Source organism: Syngnathus leptorhynchus, chromosome 2 (assembly GCF_054491065.1).
Source record: "Syngnathus leptorhynchus isolate UIUO chromosome 2, UIUO_Slep, whole genome shotgun sequence".
NCBI classification, from domain to species: domain Eukaryota; kingdom Metazoa; phylum Chordata; class Actinopteri; order Syngnathiformes; family Syngnathidae; genus Syngnathus; species Syngnathus leptorhynchus.
The window spans coordinates 22,599,237-22,621,759 of NC_141196.1; the positions used below are offsets into that span (position 1 = coordinate 22,599,237).

At 46.0% G+C, this 22,523-nt stretch overlaps 1 long non-coding RNA gene and 2 pseudogenes across 3 annotated transcripts; 1 reads left to right on the forward strand and 2 right to left on the reverse strand.

Moving 5' to 3' along the window:
• The first annotated feature begins 4,077 nt into the window (after positions 1–4,077).
• Positions 4,078–4,906, forward strand: LOC147061278 (uncharacterized; annotated as a pseudogene).
• An 8,749-nt stretch (positions 4,907–13,655) lies between these two features.
• Positions 13,656–21,212, reverse strand: LOC147061279 (uncharacterized). 3 transcript variants are annotated; one of them, XR_015065530.1, is made up of 4 exons: positions 21,146–21,200; positions 20,918–20,966; positions 14,004–14,644; positions 13,656–13,927 (listed from the first exon to the last, which is right to left on the reverse strand). It is a non-coding gene; the product is annotated as an uncharacterized LOC147061279 (long non-coding RNA). The 3 variants fall into 3 exon arrangements; XR_015065528.1 differs by having other exon boundaries at positions 20,904–20,966; positions 21,146–21,180; XR_015065529.1 differs by lacking the exon at positions 20,918–20,966 and having other exon boundaries at positions 21,146–21,212.
• On the reverse strand, positions 18,036–20,547 carry LOC147061280 (general transcription factor II-I repeat domain-containing protein 2 pseudogene; annotated as a pseudogene).
• Positions 21,213–22,523: the final 1,311 nt, after the last annotated feature.

The window sequence follows — 22,523 nt, forward strand, 5'->3', positions numbered from 1 at the left end:
TTCCAGGACCAGAGGTGCTTCATCTCGCACCTGAGGCCAATCAGCAATTAACCACCTGCAGCTCATCAGCTCAGCAGGGCTGGTATATAGCTGCCTGCTTCCCAGTCACCAGTTGCAGGTTCGTGTTGTCAGCTCCAGTGTGAGGACCTCTCTCTAGCTGCTGCTGCTGGATTCCTTCTCGATTTGGATTACAAGCCTCCTCTCACCTGTGGTAATTCCTGACTTTCTGTGGATTTCTTTTTGTGAATTACAAGTCTAGTTTTTTTCCCCCCCGAGTTTTTCCTGTGTGGATTTTTCAAGAGACTAAAGAGAATTACCTTTGTTGCCGTTATTTCCTGAGTTCTCCTAGACTGACTTGTCTTGTACTCTGAGAAATAAACACGCCTTTGAAGGCTAAGTCTCACTTCCGTTGTGTCGTGCGTTTGGGGTCGAAGACAAACCTTGACAGTACGAACCTGCCATTATGACCCCAGCCGGCACAGACAGTGTGGGAACTAATCCAGTCCACGCTGCTCTCCTCAAGCAGATTCAGTTAACTAATTCCCACACGCGGCAACTGCGGGAGTCCTCTGTGGCTGTGCGGGGCCTTCGGGCGCAGGTCCGGCCTCTGCGGGCCTCCGTGGAAGCTCTGGCAGCCCAGCAGGTGGCGCTGGCGGATCAAGGGGCCGAGATTCTGCAGCAGTTACAGGCTCTCACAGCAGCCCTCAGCATCCAGCCGCAGGGCCAACCAGTTCCTGCAGTCCCAGCTGGCCCCGCCCCTGTGGGCGTCACCCCAGCTAACCCTACGGGGCCCAATGCCTCCCGGGAGCCCTGTCTCAAGTCCACGACCTTTTGACGGCAACTTCGAGACCTGCGCCACATTCATCATGCTGTGTGAGCTGGTCTTCCTTCATCAGCCAAGCATGTTCTCATCCGATGCAGCTCGGGTTGCTTACATGACCAACCTCCTCACAGGCCGGGCAGCACAGTGGGCTACTGCCTCCTGGTCCATGGGGGCCGGGTTCTGCCTATCTTACCGGGACTTTGTGGCTGAACTTCGGAAGGTTTTCCATCACCCCATCTATGGCCGGGACCCTGGCACGCGACTAAGCAGTATCTAGCAGGGCAGCGGCAGTGTTGCAGACTACGCAGTGGAGTTCAGGCTGGCCGCGGCGGAGAGTGGTTGGAATGACCAGTCGCTTTGTGTCACTTTCCAGAAGGGTCTCAGTGACGCCGTGAAGGATCAACTAGCCACCCGAGAGGAACCTACCTTCCTTGACGACCTGATCCACCTCGCCACTCGTATTGATGGACGCCTCCAGGAGGGGAGGCGCGAGCGAGCTCCGCGGGGAACACTGCCCACTTCCCAACCGGCCAGCACCCCTGCTCATGTTAATCCCCCTTTGGGGGTTCCCGCCACATCCCAGACATTGACCGGGGAGGAACCTATGCAGCTGGGACGCACACGCCTTACTCCGGCGGAACGAGAGGCCTGTTTCAAGGCAGGCCTCTGTCTCTACTGCGGCCAGAAGGGACATCGTATCAGCAACTGCCCAGTCTTGCCAAAAGATTAGGCTCACCAGGACCTCGGGAGATCCTGATGAGCCGCCTTTCCTGTTCCCGCAACCCCACTCCTGCTAACAGTCTGGTGAGCGTTACTCTCGCATGGGCCGGCCAAAGACTCACAGTTTGTGCGCTTATTGACTCTGGGGCAGATGAGTGTTTCCTGGACTCGGAATTTGCTAACCAGGCCGATATCCCACTAGAGAGACTGGAGAGACCCACAAAGACCTTCGCACTGGATGGGCGACGACTGGCTAGTGCCAACGTTCCGGCTCTCTCTCTCTCACCGTTGCAGGGAACCACGTGGAGAGAATCCAGTTTTTTGTCATCCATTCCCCATTAATCCCTGTGGTTCTGGGCCGCCCCTGGCTTATGAAGCATGAGCCCCTCCTGCCATGCCCAGTGTCTTCAAGCTGCTCCTGGTCCGCTCCCTCGTACTGCCTCCAGTGTTCCCGCTCCTGACCTCTCCTCTGTTCCTCCTGAGTATCATGATCTCGGGAAGGTCTTCAGCAAGACCCGGGCTCAGTCTCTACCCCCACATCGGCCTTATGACTGTGCTATCGACCTCCGCCCTGGGGCTGCCCTGCCCGGTAGCCGTTTGTACAGTCTGTCTATCCCTGAGAAGGCTGCCATGGAGGAATACATCTCCAAGTCGTTGGTGGCAGGGCTCATTCGACCGTCGTCCTCCCAGGTGGCAGCTGGTTTCTTTTTTGTGAAGAGAAAAGACGGTGGTCTACGTCCCTGCATTGATTACCGCCAACTGAACAATATAACCATTAAGAACAAATATCCCCTTCCTCTGATGAGTTCCACTCTCGAGCCCCTCACTCAGGCAACGGTCTTTACCAAGCTGGATCTCCGGAGTGCCTACCATCTGGTCCGGATCCGGAGAGGGGATGAGTGGAAGACTGCTTTTAAGACACCCCATGGCCTTTATGAGTACCTGGTAATGCCGTTCGGCCTCACCAACGCCCCGGCAGTATTCCAGGCACTCGTAAATGATGTTCTCCGCGACATGCTCGATGACTTTGTGGTAGTCTACCTGGATGACATCCTCATTTTTTCCAGGACACTCGAGGAGCATGTCCGGCATGTTCGCCGGGTTTTAGAACGCCTCCTCCACAACTGGCTCTTCGTTAAGGCTGAGAAATGCCGGTTCCACTCGGACTCTGTCGACTATCTGGGGTTCATCGTGGAGAAGGGCTGGACTCGAGCTGATCCCCGCAAGATCCAGACGGTGGTGGACTGTGCCTAACCCACAACCCGTAAGGAATTGCAGAGTTTCCTTGGGTTTGCAAACTTCTACAGAAGGTTTATCCGGAATTTCAGCGGAGTGGCTGAACCCCTCACCAGGCTGACCTCCCCCGCCCAGCCATTTATCTGGTCCCAGGCTGCTCGCACTGCCTTCCAGTCCCTCAAGAAGAGGGACACACCAGTGCTCCAGTGCTGCTTCAGCCTGACCACAAGAGGCAGTTCATTGTGAAGGTGGACGCTTCAGATACCGGGTTGGGAGCTGTTCTTTCCCAGAGGTCAGCGTCCGACCAGAAGGTTCACCCTTGCGCCTTCTTCTCCCGCCGATACCTTCCCGCCGAGGAGAACTACGATATCGGGAACCGGGAGCTGCTGGCGGTGGTGGCTGCTCTGGAGGAGTGGCGCCATTACTTGGAGCGGAGCAGCCTTTCACCATCTGGACGGACCATAAGAACTTGACATTCATCCGTGCTACTAAGCGCCTCAATGGTCGGCAAGCTCGGTGGGCCAGCTTCCTCAGTCGGTTCGAGTTCACACTGACGTACCGCCCTAGCTCCCGCAACACCAAGGCGGACGCTCTTTCCCGGCTACACCCGAAGGGAGCCCCAATCAGGAGAACCAACCGCCATCCTCTCGGAGACTAAGGTGGTTGGCGTGGTCACCTGGGAGATTGAGACCGTGGTTAGACAAGTAATAAGCTCCCATCCTGCTCCAGGGAATGTGCCTCCATGGCGTCTGTTCGTCCCGGACTCAGTCAGGTCTCGAGTTCTTCAGTGGGGCCATGCCAGTCGGTTTTCTTGTCACCCAGGGGTCCATCGGACCTTCACCTTCCTGGCCCGGAGGTTCTGGTGGCCCACTATGGGAAATGACGTCAAGAACTTTGTCATGGCCTGCCCTGTCTGCGCCCGCAGCAAGGCCTCTCACCAGGCGCCCGCTGGTCTGTTGCAGCCCCTCCCCACTCCTATCCGGCCCTGGTCCCACGTTGCATTGGACTTTGTCTCCGGACAGCCTCGCTCACAGGGTAACACTGTGATTCTGACAGTGATGGACCGCTTCAGTAAAGGAGTACACCTGGTGGCTCTCCCAAAACTCCCATCATCTACTGAGACAGCGGACCTTCTGACAAGCCACGTTTTCCGCCTCCATGGTCTTCCTAAGGGCATTGTTTCGGACCGAGGTCCTCAATTTGTCTCCCAAGTATGGCGAGCATTCTGCAAGGGGCTGGGCGCCTCTGTTAGTCTTTCTTCTGGGTACCACCCGCAGACTAATGGGTAGACGGAGCGGATGAACCAAAGTGTCGAGTCGGCTCTTCGTTGTGTCGCCGCCAAGAAACCCAGCTCCTGGAGCCGTTTCCTCCCCTGGGTTGAGTACGCCATCAACTCCCTGGTCAGCTCTGCCACCGGCCTCTCCCCCTTCGAGGTATCCCTGGGTTACCAACCTCCCCTGTTCTCTGCACAGGAGTCAGAAGTGACAGTTCCCTCGGTGCAGGAGCATCTGAGGCGTTGTCGTCAGGTCTGGGTGACCACCAGAGCCGCCCTGCTCCAGACAGTGGAACGGGCCCGTTGAGGGGCCAATCGACGTCGAACCCCAGCACCTGTGTATCGTCGAGGGCAAGAAGTGTGGCTTTCCTCCAAGGACCTTACACTCCAGTCGAGCGCTAAGAAGCTGAATCCCCGGTTTGTCGGACCCTTCGAGATCCCGAAGGTGCTCAGCCCTGCAGCGGTGAAACTTAAGCTTCCAGCCTCCAAGAAGATTCACCCAATTTTTTATGTGTCACGCATCAAACTGGTCTCCCAGAGCCCTCTGATGCCTCCTGCCCCAGCACCACCTCCCCCTGAAATCGTGGATGGGCACCGCCAGTGGAAGGTCCGTCGGCTCTTGGACGTCCGGTGCCGAGGGTGGGGGTTCCAATAATTAGTGGACTGGGAAGGCTATGGCCCAGAGGAACGGAGTTGGGTTTCCCACCAGCTGATCATGAGTCCTGATCTGCTCAGAGTTTTATCCCGACAAACCTGGCAAGTCGCCAGGTGGCTCCCGTGGAACGGGGGCTACTGTTAGGACCCGCCTCTCTAAGCCTCCTTCCAGGACCAGAGGTGCTTCATCTCGCACCTGAGGGCAATCAGCAATTAACCACCTGCAGCTCATCAGCTCAGCAGGGCTGGTATATAGCTGCCTGCTTCCCAGTCACCAGTTGCAGGTTCGTGTTGTCAGCTCCAGTGTGAGGATCTCTCTCTAGCTGCTGCTGCTGGATTCCTTCTCGATCTGGATTACAAGCCTCCTCTCACCTGTGGTAATTCCTGACTTTCTGTGGATTTCTTTTTGTGAATTACAAGTCTAGTTTTTTTTCCCCCCCGAGTTTTTCCTGTGTGGATTTTTCAAGAGACTAAAGAGAATTACCTTTGTTGCCGTTATTTCCTGAGTTCTCCTAGACTGACTTGTCTTGTACTCTGAGAAATAAACACGCCTTTAAAGGCTAAGTCTCACTTCCGTTGTGTCGTGCGTTTGGCGTCGAAGACAAACCTTAACAAAAACCAAACTCACTGTCTTGGTCCCGTTACATATTTTATATATCTTATGTTTTAGCATGCATGCACCCTATAAAGCAGTGCGCTGTGTGTGTGGGTTAAGTACAGAAATGAATAGTCCTCATAATTGAGTCTGCGCCTTTGAACCCGAAGCGTCTTATGGTGTGGAAAACACGGTAGGTCACAGTTATGAGTTTCCTTTGGGAGCATGAGATGATGCGATCGGGATTGGTGAGAGTTAGCCAGATATAAATTAAGGGACGGAAGTAGCAGGAAAGAAGTACAAACTAGTGTCTACTGTCATTAGTCTTACCTATAATGATGACATCAATTTAAAGTGTAGGAAAATGAGAGAAGGGGCAAGATGTTTGTTTCGAGGAAGTGCAATATATAAAGCAGAAGTTAGGGTTATATTACAGCTCCGTCCTTCCTGTGTGGAATTTGTATGTTCTCCCTGTGGGTTTTCTCCGGGTACTGTGGTTTCTTCCCACATTCCAAAGACATGCATGGTAGACTGATTGAGCACTCCAAATTGCCTGTAGGTGTGTGTGCGACTGGTTCGTTTCTGTGTGCCCTGCGATTGGTGTCCCCTGCCTACTGTCCGTAATCAGCTGGAATAGGCTCCAGCACATCCGTGACTCTCGTGAGGAGAAGCGGTTTAGAAAATGGATGGACAACATGTTCACACGGTGACCAATCCCGAATGCAAATAGCAAACATACTGATGGAACTGATGGCCAGGATAACGTTTTAAATTGTGTACCGTATTTTTCGGACTAAAGGTCGCTCCGGAATATGGGTCGCATTAGCCATAAAATGCACAATAACGTGAAAAAAAAACACGTCGCTCCGGATTATAAATCGCATTTTGGGGAAAATGTATTCGACAAAATCCAACACCAAGAACAGACATGAACGAGCAACAACAGGCTAAACGATAGGTATGCTAACGTGACGTAAACACAAACGAAGAGCTGAGAACGGGCCTGATGTAACATTTAAAATCATTCAAATAACTATTACATAAATAACACGTTTATAAAACCATCTGTGTCACTCCAAATCATTAAATCCATCGATTGACCTTTGTCAACAACAACTAATGCGCGCCGCTGACGGCGGTTGCACTTCAAAATATTCCACAAGTCCATATAACGATATATAAATTATATATCAAATAACTATTGTATCAGTAATCATATTATCAATCTGTGTCACTCCAAATCATTAAATCCATCCATCGTCCTTTATGTCAACAATGCCGGCCGGGTGCGCGCCGCTGACGGCGCTTGCACTTTAAAATATTCCACAGGCCCATATAACGATATCCATCCATCCATCCATCTATTTTCTGAACCACTCAGTCCCCACGGGGGGCGCGGGCATGCTGGAGCCTATCCCAGCCGTCATCAGGCAGTAGACGGGGGACACCCTGAACTGGTTGCCAGCCAATCGCAGGGCACACAGAGACGAACAACCATTCGCACTCGCACTCACACCTAGGGACAATTTGGAGTGCTCAATCGGCCTATCAAGCATGTATTTGGGATGTGGGAGGAAACTGGAGTGCCCGGAGGAAACCCACGCGGATACGGGGAGAACATGCAAACTCCACACAGGGAAGGCCGGAGGTGCAATCGATCCCGCACCTGTTGACCAGAATTGTGAGGTAGACGTGCTACCCATTGCTCCACCGAGCCGCCCATATAACAATATATAAATTATATATCAAACAACTATTAAATGAGCAATAATAATATCAAACAATCTGTGTCACTCCAAATCATGAAATCCATCTATCAAATTCCTCGTCCTTTGTCAAGAACGCCACGCGTGCGCCCTGACGTCAGCATCGTCGTTATTCCACAGATTTAGCATATAACTATATTGTAGCATTAACAAAGTACAAGGGAAGACGTGGGTTTGGTAAACAGCGCTTTATTTAACAAAACAAGAGTTCAACGAGCCAACAACTACTGAACTGGAATGATAAAAACATATACAAGTTGCTACACAAAATAAAATATATCAAATAACTAACATAAATAGTTCACCGCCACACGGCCCCAAGCACCAGCGTGGACTTCCAGGCGTGTGGCGGCGTGGACTTCCATCCCCGGAGGTGGAAGAGAGCTCCATAGAATATGAGCGGGCGTACGTAAAAGCCATGTCCGAACCCCATCCACCGTCCCCGGACAGCCACCCGGCCGAGCGCCGGCCCCCGACTTCCATCCACGGAGGTGAAAGAGAGCTTCGTAGAGTAGGACCGGGCCTGCGTAAAAGCCATAATAGTTTTACAAACCTTCTGTGTCACTCCACATCATTAAATCCTTCAAACTCTTCGCCCTCCGTGTCACTTACAAACAAAGCCACTAATGATGCCGGCAGTGCGTGAGGCCTTTCGTCATCTTTGTCATCCCGTGATCGAATCTTTGTCCTTTATGTAAACAAACGCCGCGCCCTGCCGCTGATGTCACTTGAAATTCAAATTACAGTAACCCCTTGCTACATCGCGGTTCGTTTATCGCGGTTTCACTTATTTATTTTTCTTTGAATTGTGGAAATTTGTGAAAGAATTCACATATTAATCGCTCCTCAGTATAAGTCGTCCCCCACCCAAACTATGAAAAAAACTAAAAAATACGACATTCATAGTTTCAACCCTAAATCTTATTTGTCACTATTTTTATATGGTCGTGAAAAAAATTCACAGGATCCAACGCTTTGTAATAATCTGCTAACTGACAAAGGGTAGCTCATTCACTGAATGTATAAATTCAGTGTATAAGCTGTCCAAGTCAAGTCCAATGTATTTGTATATGTAGGTATCGATCACATCAAAGTCTCAAAGGCCTTCACATGCCTACACTTGACAAATTACATTATACAATAACATCCCCTGATGTTTAGTTCCAAAAGGGCAAGGAAAAAGTCTTAAAAACTTCTCTGTGGAAGAATTAGAAACCTTGGGAAGAGGCCACAGATGGCGGAATCCCCCTTCCAAGGTAACCAAGCAGCAATGAATGCTAAATGGCCAATATTTAACACAATATGATAATATACACTGCTCAAAAAAATTAAAGGAACAGTTTTTTTATCAGGGTATGGCATGAATTCAATTAAAATTTTCTGATAAGGTTTTGGTCAGCTACGTGGCAGAGGGGGTTGTTAATCAGTTTCAGCTGCATTGGTGATGAAATTACCAACAGGTGCACTAGAGGGGCAACAACGAGATGGTCCCCAAAACAGTACTGGTTTTGCAGGTGGAAGCCATTTCAAGTTACTCCCTCTTGATCTTTTTTAACTGTTTTTCCACAAGTGTTGGCTTTAGCTAGAGTCATGATTACGACTGGGAACATGAGGCAATATCTTAACCCTCCTGAAGTTGCGCAAATTGTCCAACTTCTCCAAGATGGCACATCCATGCGTGCTGTTGCAAGAAAATTTGATGTGTCTCCCAGTACAATCTCCAGAGCATGAAGGAGATTCCAGGAGACAGGCAGTTAGTCTAGGAGAGCTGGACAGGGCCTTAGACGGTCCTCATCCCATCAACAGGACCGATATCCGCTGCTTTGTGCAAGGAGGAACAGGTTGAGCACTGCCCGAGCCCTACAGAATGTCCTCCAGCAGGCTACTGGTGTGAATGTCTCTGCCCAAACAGTCAGAAACAGACTTCACGAGGGTGGTCTCAGGGCACAACGTCCTGTAGTGTGCCCTGTGCTCACTGCTCAGCACTGTGGAGCTCGATTGGCATTTGCCATTGAACACCAGAATTGGCAAGTCCGCCACTTGTGCCCTGCGCTTTTCACAGATGAGCAGGTTTACCCTGAGCACCTGTGATAGACGTGAAAGGGTCTGGAGAAGCCAAGGAGAGTGCTATGCTGCCTGCAACATAATTCAGCATGACCGGTTCGGTGGTGGGTCAGTGATGGTCTGAGGAGGCATTTCAATGGAGGGACGAACAGACCTCTACAGGCTAGAGAACGGCAGTCTGACTGCCATTAGGTATCGGGATGAAATCCTTGCACCCATGGTCAGACCCTACGCTGGTGCAGAAGGTCCTGGGTTCCTCCTGATCCACGACAATGCCCAGCCTCATTCAAGATTCAAGAAGAATCTATTCGCTATGTTTGAGCGTGCCAAACAAGGATTTTGACTTCGTTACATCACAGTCTCTGATCAACATTTAGGTGACTAACAACACTCAAGATGTGAAAAAGACAAATGACAATATTCTCAGCCATCCCCTGATCTTAAACTCATGTGGCAAGAGAATGCTGACAGTATCTGGAGGATGAAGGAATTTACACAATTGAATGGCCCTCACGATCACCTGATCTAAACCTGATAGAACACCTCTGACTTTACAGGAGCTCACTGATGCCCTTCGACAGATCTGGGAGGTCATCCCACAAGACACCATCCGTCGTCTCATTAGGAGCATGCCGCGACGTCGTCAAGCATGCATACAAGCACGTGGGCCACACAAGATATTGAAAATAATTTTGAGTTGCAGAAATTGAATTTAGGCAAAATGGACGAGCCTGCCACATAATTTTTTCACTTTGATTTTTGGGGTGTCTATATACTGAGCCCTCTGTAGGCTGAACATTTTTATTTCCATCAAAAGATGTGGCATCCTTTTGTTCCTTAGACATGAAACTGTCCATATCAGTATAGATATCCAACGTTTTTTGTTTCACCATTGAAATCTGATGTGTTTTCAAAGTTTTCCTTTAATTTTTTTGAGCAGTGTAGTTCAAATGAAGTTAGCAAGACATGCATGTTACCAAGGTCACAGGTGCATTGGAGCCTATACCACACAGGTGTCACACTCAAGGCCCAGGGGCCAGATACGGCCCGCCACATCACTTTATGTGACCCGCGAAGACAAATTGTGCAGCAAATTCATGTCATTACTAGAATTGCAAATTGTCTTCACTTTTAATATCTTTATTTTTTATAAAGATAAAAATTTTGTCTTTTTATCAAAATTAATAATAAAAAAGTTATTTTTTTAACTTTAATAAAACCTTAATTATTAGGTTATTAAAGTGTATAACCTACAGGCTAGAGAACGGAATTCTCTAGCCTGTAGAGATGTGTTTGACACATGTCTCTAAGACACACAAAGAGATCGAGAGTGGCGTTTGCCACAGGACAAATATAAAAATTTGACCAGTTTTTACTCGTCTGATTTGAACACGAGTTATTTGTCAGTTTGTTTTGTAGCTTTTATAGTATATAATAAGAGGTGCTCATACATTTATTTGGGTTTACAGTCATAATGGCCCTTCGAAAGAAGCTATGACTACAATGCGGCCCGCGGAAAAAAAAAAGTTTGACACCCCTTGTTAGGGATGTTCTGACTCTGACTTACTTTGCAAGAACCACACGGGAGACAGTATGGTCCCTTTGAACACTTGCAAGTGGAGAGTTTGTTCGTTACTGTAGGTACAGTAATGTTCGAACAAAGTCTGCCGTTGGATTCATGCAAGAGAGTATTTATTAAGAGAAGGGTGGGGGTGAGAGTGGCCAAGGTGGGGGTGACATTTGACGTGTGGTGGTCACCTCAGCAAATGATTAATCAGTGCAGAGGGTCCCAGTTGGTGGTCACCTCAGCAAATGGTTAACCAGTGCAGAGGGTCCCAGTTTATTGTTTTACGAGGTCGTGGAAATAAAACCTAGTGGAGCAAAACAAGGATGTTTCCACACCATTTGGAAAGTTTCAACAACTGAATGGTTAAACTTTTCAGAGTCACGGAAAGGTAAAAGGTTCAAACAAAGTTCATCATTCTAGTCTACATCCCAACATATTCATACGATCAAGATAGTTTATAAACCCTAACACCCCTGCTATACCAGATTACCTTGGGTGAGAGGTGGCGTGCACATTGAACTGATCGCCAGCCAATTTTGCATGGAACATTAAGAAAAACACCCATATGCACTCACACTATCACCTTTTCATTGGAAATAATCTTGAGGCACACCACCAACAAAAATTTGTTAAGTGTTACACCAGCTTCTATATTAAAATGTGTTATATTACAACGAAAGACGTTGTGAAAGTGTGATATAAATAAAGTCCTTTTCCTATATATGTATGGAGAGAGAGTCAAATAATTGAATAAAAATAAATAATTCTAGATTTTTTATACTGGATTTCTTTGTTTTAAATAAAAGTGACAATTTTAAAAAAAAGTTTTAGACAGTGTAAGTCGAAATCAAAGTCAGCTTTATTGTCAATTTCTTCACGTTAAGACACACAAAGAGATCGAAATTACGTTTCCCACCGTCCCACGGTGACTAGACATTTAGACAAGAGCGATGACTAAGTAATAAGCAAATAACCCAAATAAATAAACAATAAATAAATAAATATATATATAAATAAGAGGATCAAAATGGAGCAAGCCTGCATACAGCAGACAGCCAGAATATAGCGCAAAAGAACAGGACGTTGTGCAGCCGAGGGGGGACGAGGGAGAGAATTCAGGATCCTTACAGCTTAGAGTACGAAGCAGTTGGCGAGTCTGGTGGTGTGGGAGCGCAGGCATCTGTACCTCTTCCCAGAGGGCAGAAGATCAAACAAAGAGTGAGCGGGGTGACTCACATCACACACAATCGCGGTCGCCTTGCGGGTGAGACGGGAGGTGTAAATGACCAGGGAAGGGAGCGGAGCCCCAATGATCTTACTAGCAGTGTTCACGATGCGCTGCAGAGCCTTCATGTTGTATTCAATGCAGCCACCACCCCACACAGCGATACAACTGGAGAGGACGCTCTCAATGGTGCCACGATAGAATGTGGTCATAATGGAAGGAGGAGCACTTGCTCTCCTGAGTCGCCACAGAAAGTACAGGCGGCGCTGAGCTTTCTTCGCCAGCGACGCAGCGTTGGTGGTCCAGGAGAGGTCCTCACTGATGAGCACCCCTAGGAATCTGGTGCAGCTCACTCTCTCCACCACACCACCGTCGATGGTCAGCGGCAGGTGTTGGTTGTGACCCTTCCGGAAGTCAACAACAATCTCCTTGGTCTTGCTGACGTTCAGCAGGAGGGTGTTGTCCCTGCACCACGTGGCCAGAAGGTCGACCTCCGACCTGTATTGGGTCTCGTCGCCCCCGGTGAATAAACTATTGAAAGTGTGATTGAAATCTACAAGAATCAACAATACCGTGTTTACTGTTTTAGACTAGCTCTATAAATTTGTGACAATAAGAACAAAGTCATGTTTAAAGACGCCCTGCTGTTCTGGAAACAACTCAATGTTAATCAAAGTGAAGGTGTCACGACTTGGCTATGTACTTTATGTTGGTGAAAAATGCACTATCCAGGTACATGCTGTGATTTCCATCAGTCCGCAACGGCGGTCAGAGCGTCGTCACTGTGATCAAAAGCACACAAACTGAATATGTACCGATGCAGCTCAATCAGACCGACATGACATAAAATCTCAAGATTCTCCGATTAGCCACTCACGTGAGATTAACAAATGGCTGCCCAGGCCTTGACCTAACTGAACAGTGGTTTGGTGAACCTGTTTACAATGCCCTTCGTAATTAATATTAGACAGTTTCCCAAGGCACAGCTGAACATCTCTCACGGCGCACCAGTGTATCGCGGCACAGTGGCTAGGAAACACTGCACTATAGCATGGTGTGAAGTGAAATAAATTCCCACCCTCCTTCCAATTTGATAGTCATTGGCCAAAAAGGTTCCTCAAAATTCTCCTCAAACTTAGCTCTTGCATGTAGACAGAAAAGGCACTTTAAACAAATTTAAGTCTGACTACATTCAGTGCATTTATCTATTGCTGCCTCTTCCAGAACCCAAATGCACGTGATTAACGACAAGTCGACGTCAAGCCCTAAACCTCATCGTGGAGTATAAAGTAAAGTCTATGAATCAAATAGTCGACAAGAAGGAATACAACCTTCTGCTTGCTACTCCTCTGAACAGACCTGGGCAAATGATGGCCCATGGGCCGGATATGGATACTTTTTAACCCAGTCAACCGACCTCCAACTAAAAATATATAAATAATTCAAAAATGTCATCTTACTTCAATGTCTGCGTTTCACTATTAGAGAGCGTTGGTGGACCCTTGTGGGAGTGCAGTGTATTAGAGCTGTGCGATACCTGAGTACTTTTACGTCAACTAAATACAGCGATCTCTCACCACTTTGCGCATCATCTTTCGCAAATGTACTACTTTGTGGGTTTATAAGTGACGGGAGAACGGCACTTAAATACACGCTGATAGCACGGGGCGAGCCTCTGAGCAATGTGCGTGACAGCGGACAAGCGCGGGAAGCCTCTCACGAATGAGGACTGTTTATTTAGGGTATGCAAAAAGAGCAACAGGGGGAAAGGGAGGCTGGAACACCAGAAGAGCACAAGGCGACTGATGAACCAACCGGTCAGAGAGCCTGCGTCGTGCGTCGACTACAAATCGCTGAAAGGGACTTGCTCTCTCGCTCGCGCCGTCCATTCCGAATTCGTCAGTCGACTTGCGCCACCAGATCCATGGCGTCCTCCAAAGTCCAGCTGTGGTTGTAGGAGATCCGTTCATCTTTCATCTAGTCCGTCAGCCCGTGGAGGAAAGCCTTCACCAAGGAGGCAGGATTTCAGTCACTGTGCTCGGCTAAAGTTCAGAATTAAATTGCGAACTCCGCCACTGACCTTTTCCCCTGGTGAAGGACCAGCAGCTCCTGAGAGACATCCAAACTGGCGGATCCCAAGTCAAGCATCCCATGGGCGATGGCGTTGAACGATGCGCAGGTGGAGGATTGTCAATCGTACTTCGCCGTGCCCCAGAGGCACGCTCGCCCAGTCAGGTGTAACCACATAGGCTACTTTGGCTCGCTCGGTGGAAAAAGTTTTTGTTTTCAATGGAATTTTTATTCCTCTTAGAGTTCTCTCCCATACATAGCCGCCTTTTCCACATGCACGTACGTCATTTTCCTCTTTTCGAACACGCTAATTGATCGCGGTGGTGCCTTTATGGGCAGTCGGAGAAATCAATGTTTGGAAAATAAAAAACCATCCAACCTTGTTAAGAAATCGCCAGAAAGATCACCATGACAATTGTGAACACACAGAAAGATAATAAATAAATGGAACATCACTCAATTACTGGTGATCCCGTTGAGAGTCTCACATATGGGTCTACGGATCCCCTCCCTGGACTGGGTCTCAAATGCAGCTGGCATCTGTTCCTATTGAACGAGGGAGTGGCCGAAGATTTAGCGCCCTGAGCTCCGGAAAATCTGGGCCATCTCTTTCTGCTGGTGCTGGAGCTGCTGTTGTTGCTGTTGTAGCTGCTGCAGGACATAGCAAATTCCAATAATCATAAACAACGACATTACAACCACCAAAAACAAGTCACCCTTGTGATAACTGAACTATGAATCTGACCTTCACTTCAGTAAAAATCTAATACTAATGAAATTAGCACCTGAAATCTCCAACACAGAAGGATCTAATTACTTTTTTGCATGTCAGTCACTTGGGAGATAAGAATACATTCAAGTTCAAATTCTAATGGGAGGATTAATAGTGAGCAACTTCTCATATTCAAGTTTTTGAATATTCATCAGGTCGAACATACTTTGGTGTGTGTTTTTATTTATTAAATTGTATTCAGAGGGGAAATGATAAAGCATTACCATCTTTATCTCACCTGCTGCATTCATCCAACACTACGAAGCAAACGGCTTCTTATTAAACCTCATTACAAAAACGTACTTGTGTTGAAAATATGTTGTTATTCACCTCAGAATGTTTGCAAACATAAAGATTTAAGCTTTTCTGCTTGAGCAATAAGGAAATGAAAATATTGCGTCTAATTTTAGCTCTGCTGCAGAGCAATGTTTGTTGCATTACAGCACTGCCTTTCAGTCTTGTGCCTCCCGATGAAGTGAAAATGGTTAACAATCAGCGAAAGTGGTTAACAATTAAAAACACTTTCACCTTTTCAAATGCAGTCAGTGAAATAATTATTTATGACAATTTTTTCATTTACTTTAATTTAACCAGGTCAAAGTCAAAGTCTGCTTTATTGTCAATTTCTTCACATGTTAACACACATAAGAGATCAAAATTACGTTTCCCACTGTCCCACGGTGACTAGACACATCACACAACACATACAAGCAAATAGCACAAAGAGTAAAAACAATAGATAAGAGTGATGAACACTGGTCGGCAAATAGGGGCCCATCTATTCTGTCTGGCCCGCAAGATGATGTTAATATGATGGATTAAAAAAAAATATATATAGATAGATAGATAGATAGATAGATAGATAGATAGATGGGCAAGGTAAAAAATAGTCTATATTTTGTTAAATTAACAACATAAGATCTGTTCAAATGGAATTAAATTAAATGCATTTTAAAAGTAAGATGATGTTTATTTTAATATGATATAATAATTAATCATTTAAATAGCAGGGACCCCCCCCTCAAAAAAAAGCAATGGCCCGCGATGCCATTATCTGAATATTTTTGGCCTGCGTCCAAAAGTAATTGCCAACCCCTGGTCTAGTGGTTAGGATTCTGCGCCCTGGGTTCGATTCCTGGTCAGAGAGCCAGATGCAGCCATAGGGGGGCACAAGCCAGTGTCTTCCCTGGTCTGGTCCCAAGACCGGGTAAATACACAATGAGCTAGGATGGGTGGGTGGGTGGATGGATGGATGGATGGATGGATGGATGGATGGATGGATGGATGGATGGATGGGTTTGGGTGGGTTTTTTGGTGGGTGTGTTAGAGTGGGTGTTCTGACTCTAACTTATTTTGCAAGAACCACACGGGAGACAGTATGCCCTTTAAGCACTTGCAAGTGGAGAGCCTGTTCGTCACTGTAGGTACAGCAATGTTCGAACAAACTCTGCCATTAGTCTCTTACAAGAGCATATTTATTGAGAACAAGTAGGGTGGGGGTGACATTGGACATGTTTGGTGGTCACCTCAGCAACTGGTTAATCAGTGCAGAAGGTCCCAGCTCATTGTTTTACAAGGCCGTGGAAACAGAAACTAGTGGAGCATTGTAGATGACTAACTAAGCAAGAAAGTGTTTCCACACCATTTGGAAAGTTTCAACAACTGAATGGTTAAACTTTTCAGAGTCAAGGAAAGGTAAAAGGTTTACACAAAGTTAATAATTCTAGTCTACATTCCAACATAATCATACGATCAAGATAGTTTATAAACCCTAACAGGTGGGTGGGTGGGTGGGTATTTGATGCTAGCATGCAGCTACCAGCCTGCATCATAAAAAAAAGGAAGCCATATAACTGTTTTAACTCCGACAGCAGTTACCTGATTTAGGTGTACCATAAATCCCCTAACAATTATCTCTGTTCATGTCTCTTAATGACAAGAATTTAACAAACTTCCTGCATGAGCTGAACTTATTCACACATATTTACCATTAGTTGGAAAGTAATTATACACGTAATCATTACTCTAAATTAGATAGGAATTATGAAATCATTGTTCTATGTCTATCATTCAAGACTTTGTGAATATTTTGAGCTTTTACCATGGAGTACATTTAAGCTTAATCTGTGGAGCCCAAACATGTAATTTGCGTGTATTTTACATGACGAGAACCTCATGGAAATCACAGCATAAAAACAACAAAAATTATGCATACTGAGTGTGAAATTTAGGCTTCTATAGTTGAACACAAAGCTAATTTGCATCAATGGCAACAGATGGATACACAGGCTGAATGAAGATTTTTTTTATGCCTGCCCCTATATGGCATAAATAGAGAATCCATCCATCCATCTGTACTGCTTGTCCCCACGGGGATTGCGGGTGTGCTCGAGCTTATCCCAGCAGTCATCCGGCAGTAGGTGGGGGACACCCCTGAACTGGTTGCCAACCAATCGCAGGGCACATAGAGACGATCAACCATACGCACTCGTACTCACACCTATGGGCAATTTGGAATGCTCAATTGGGCTACCAACCATGTTTTGTGGGATGTAGGAGGAAACCAGATTTCCCGGGGAAAACCCACGTAGGCACGGGGAGAACATGCAAACTCCACACACTGAGGGCCTGAGGTGGAATCAAACCTGTAACCTCTGAACTGTGAGGCGGACATGCTAATCAGCACCATCAGTAGAACTGATATTAAAAACATACAGACAATAGAACATAAAGAATATAAAAAAAATTTTCAAAGAAATTACACAAGTGAGGACGGATCAATAAAGTCCAAGTGCAACAAAGTCAGTTGAGGGATGTGCAGTAGTGGTGGGACAGGAAGGGGGTTAGAGTTCAGGATCTGCAGTGCTGTGGGGACAAAGGGTGTCTTCTTCCTCTGGGTTCTGCAGGCAGGGCAGTGTAGCCGCTGGCCAGATAGGAGCCGCTCGAATGCTGAGTGGAGAACATGGGTGGGGCCTTTGATGATTCTGCCTACTAACCTGAGTCTCCATTGGGCATGGATGTGTGCAAGAGAGCAAAGAGGCAGCCCAATGATCTATGAGCACACTGGAACTGTGACCTGCAGTTGGTTTCTATTATGTAGAGCAGGGGTGTCAAAGTCAAATGGACGGAGGGCCAAATAAAAAAATCAGCTACAAGACGAGGGCCGGACTGTTCGAATGTTCATTGAAAAATTTTTAAATGACGCATATAGTCTAGTGAACCTAATTGAACCTACTGAAAACCTAACAAATATATTACAATATGATCAGATAAATAAAGCAATATTTTCTTATGGCTCTGTCAGTAATCTTTAATTTTCAACAGACACAAAAGACAAATTTCCTTTATATAAATATCCCCATAACATGAACATTAAATGAAAGAAACCGGTATTCAAGGCACCATCAGTAGACTATATTTTCTATTTTAGCAAAAGTGGGCTAAATTTACTTCAAAGAAAAAACAATAATAGCAATTTTCTATCATCCACTCAACTGAAATATTTTTAAAATATAATTGGATTGAAATACAAAAAAATAAAGTGCAAAAATCTATTAATCAAAAACAACACTTTGTTTAAGGAGAAGTAACATGCAGTGAAAACAAATATTAAATTTTAACTTTTAAACTTGAACTGAGTAAAAACTCTAAATATGTGATTGCACAGTAATGTTCACTTGTTTGAGGTTGAGGGTGATACTTGGTGGTGTCCCATCTTTTCCACAAGTTCATCAATGTTCGGGGTAAGGCTCTGAGCTGAAGAAATCCTCAGAATTGAGTGGAGGTGTTCAGCAGTAAGTCGACTTCTGTGTGATGTTTTGTTCAGGTTCATCAAAGAAAACAGTTGTTCACACAGGTATGTGCTGCCAAACATAGACAACGTTTGAGCAGCCTGGATGCGCAGCTGGGGCATTGTGCCGGGGAGGAAACGGGCGAACTCCGCAGCACCCACTGCCGCATATTTTGCCCTCAGTGCATCATTGCATTGGAGGTCAATCAACTCCATTTGGAGGTTTGGTGGTGAGCTTTCCACGTCAACAGCAAATGGGTTACCGAGCAGTTCCAACCTGCTTTTTTGTGCTTCAAAGTCAGCAAATCGGCGTCGAAAGTCAGCGGCAAGCATACCTATTTTATCAGCCAACTGTGTGCTCGGGAACGCACTGGTAGAGAGCTTCTCTTTCATGGTCTGGCAGCTGGGAAAGTGGCTCAAATTTTCTTTCCGCATCTGCGTCTCCCACAGAGTCAGTTTGGTTTTAAATGCCTTCACTGTACTGTACATATCAGAGATGACACGATCCCGACCCTGCAGCTGCAAGTTTATTGCATTCAGATGACTCGTAATGTCACACAGAAAAGCCATTTCACACAGAAACATTTCGTCTCGGAGTTGTGTTGTGTCTTTCCCTTTGCTGTCCAAGAACAGACAAATCTCCTCACGAAGCTCGAAACATCTTTGAAGCACCTTTCCCTGGCTTAGCCATCGCACCTCTGTGTGATAAGGCAAATCACCATGCTCCGTTTCTAACTCCGTCAGAAATGCCTTGAACTGGCGGTGATTCAAACCTTTGGCTCTGATAAAGTTAACTGTGCGCGTGATGATGCTCATTACATGCTCCATTTTCAAGGCTTTACCGCACAACGCTTCCTGGTGTATGATACAATGATAAGCTGTCAGCTCACCTGTCGCGTTTTCCTCTTGCATCTTTTCCCGTATCTTCGCCACCAGTCCGCTCCTGTGTCCACACATCGCAGGTGCTCCGTCGGTTGTCAAACCCACGAGTTTTTCCCAAGGCAGCTCCATCTCATTTACACATCTTGACACCTCTTCATACAAATCATGCCCCGTAGTTGTGCCATGCATAGGACGTAAAGCCAAAAACTCCTCTGTCACGCTTAGGTTGGAGTCCACTCCGCGGATGAAAATTGACAACTGGGCAATGTCAGAAATGTCGGTGCTCTCATCCACAGCCAAGGAATATGCAATAAAATCTTTTCCCTTTTTCACAAGCTGCTCTTTTAGATTGATGGACAACTGGTCTACTCTCTCGGCAATGGTGTTTCTGCTCAGACTCACATTTAAAAAGAGTTGCCTTTTTTCTGGGCAAACTTCGTCACAAACTTTAATCATGCAGTTTTTGATGAAATCCCCCTCCGTAAATGGCCGGGCTGATTTAGCGATCTCTTCTGCCAAAATAAAACTGGCCTTGACAGCAGCCTGGCCTTGTGATTTGGCTTTTTTGAACAGAGCCTGTCGAGATTTGAGGCCTCGTTTTAATTCCTCTGCCTTTTGTAGCCTTTGTTCCATGTCCATATTCTTGTTTTTGTCCGCGTGTTTCGTTTCATAATGTCGTCTCAGATTATACTCTTTCAGTACCGCCACACTTTCTCCACACAGAAGACACACAGGTTTTCCAGCTACCTTCGTGAACATATACTCCGACTCCCACCTTGTTTGAAACCCCCGGTTCTCAGTATCCACCTTCCGTTTTGCCATTTTTGATGGGTATCTGAAAGTTAATTTTACTGTGATGCTGACGACTGCTGTGCCAATAAATATTGAAATGAAGCAGCCTACTGCTCGGTGCGTCACCTTTGCATTGTGGGAAATGTAGTATTGGTGCGTGTAAAAGATCTGCGGGCTGCCGGCTTGCTGCGGGCCGGTTCTAATAATAAATCAAGATCATCCCAGGGGCCGTAAAAAACCTTCTTGCGGGCCGGATGTGGCCCGCGGGCCTTGACTCTGACATATGTGATGTAGAGTAATGGATCAAAACCAGTAGGTTATGGGAAATCTAGTGCTGTTTTCTAAGAAGTACTAAAAGTAATAAAGTAGTAAGTAAGTAATAAAAAGTAAGTAACTAGTAAGTAATAAAAAGCCAAAAGAAGGTATTTTTGTGAACCTTTCCACCTCTATTTTTTCTCAAATTCATGCAAAGTCTGAACAAAAAATGAGCATCTATATCATCTAATAGCCATGTTTACATGGAGGCTTTTTGTTATTGTGTTTAAAATCATTCCCCATTTTATACTCTGTCACGTCTCATCCCCAGCCGTTTCACTGTGTGTCGGTTGTCTTGGTTTCTGTCTGTGCTCGCCCCTCCCCTCCTGTGTGCCCATGATCAGTTTGATTGTTCCCACCTGCCTCTTGTTACCTGTCGTGTGTATAAGTCTTGTCTGCCCCTCTGGATCAAGGCAAGGACTCTGATGCAGAGTGACAAAAAAAAAGGGAATTTATTTTGACAGGCTGGAGTCAGCACAAAAAAACAAACGCGCCTCAAAGAGGGAAAACAAGGTGGCAAAAACAAAAACTGAAATACTCAGAGCTCGGCTAGACGATAAAGGTTTCCTCACAAAACTAGGTTCTCAAAAAGTATCCTTACATTCATGTGATCGCTGGAGCTCCTGAAGAGACAAGACGCACTGGCACAACACAAGGGGAACACTGACTAAATACAAACAGAAAGGTAAGGGCACAGGTGCAGACAATTAGGATCAAGGACACAGGTGCACACAATTAGGATCAGGGAAGACAAGTAGACTGACGCACAGAGGAAGGACCCACGAACTGAAACGAGAGGAGAGTTACTTATTAAAATAAAACAGGAAGTAACAATGTGACTAAAAAGACAAGACAACAATAACCCACAAAACATAACGGCATGACAACTTCACTTTTATGGTTAATGCAGTTATTGCAATTTTTTTGTTTTATCACAGTAGATTGGTTTATTACATTTCAAAAACCAGAAGCCATTCATTTACAAACGTGATTGCACTTTAGTTTACATATTTCAGGCAAAATAACGTGCTTTTTCTCTCAGTGATATTATTATAATCATTTGTTTCAGATGTAATTATTTTCTGTTTAAAAATTAAATTTGGTGTTCAAAAAGTATTTTTTTTTCAATTATTTTTTTCCTGTAATCGGGGTCATCTTATATTCGGGCGAATACGGTATGTACTTCACCAATGGTACAAATTAAACTTTACCTCAGGTTGCCATGGAAACATTTTCCTGCAAAATTCCCATGAGGTGTAGTACTCACAGGTTTATGTTTCAACATTAAAATGACATTAGTTGGTACCTGAAGCAACAATAAATTCTAATTTTACCTGAATGTCAATCAAGCCAATTTACCCTACAGACATGTTGATTGTCTCTGTGTTGAAGATGTACACCTAATATATATGACAAAAAAACTGATGCACACCCACAAACACACACGCACGCACGCACTTCCAGCATCAAATTATTACACATGGCAATGCGCTATCATACCAGAAAAATGCCGGTCGGTATCATGTTTTCCCATTACAAATAATGAAAATAAAATGAATCCTTTCTAAGACAATAACCCGCCTTTTTTAAAGCATTTTTTCATTTGCGCATTTTTGTTCGATGGCGCAACTGCAGTAGCGTACCGCCGAACGCGCAACCGTTATTGTGACAGAGCCGTAGCTGAAATTTAGAAAATATTTTGAAATTCCCGATGTACTTTCCAAAATTTAAGTGGACCTCAGTGCGCAGGGAGCTTAATTTGGTCTGATCGCGCAACCGCAGCGCGCCGGGCGCTCACTGTCACTTTGCTTTAAGAGCGTCTTTGTGTTTTAGGATGGCTTTACTGCTCCCACTTGGTTCCTTTGGAGGCATGATTAGAGTTGATGCAATCCTCAGAGTAACGAGAACGTAATAACGAACGGAGTCAGTTGGCATGCGGGTCTTCTCGGGTCCTATATATTTAAACACTGTAAGCCCTT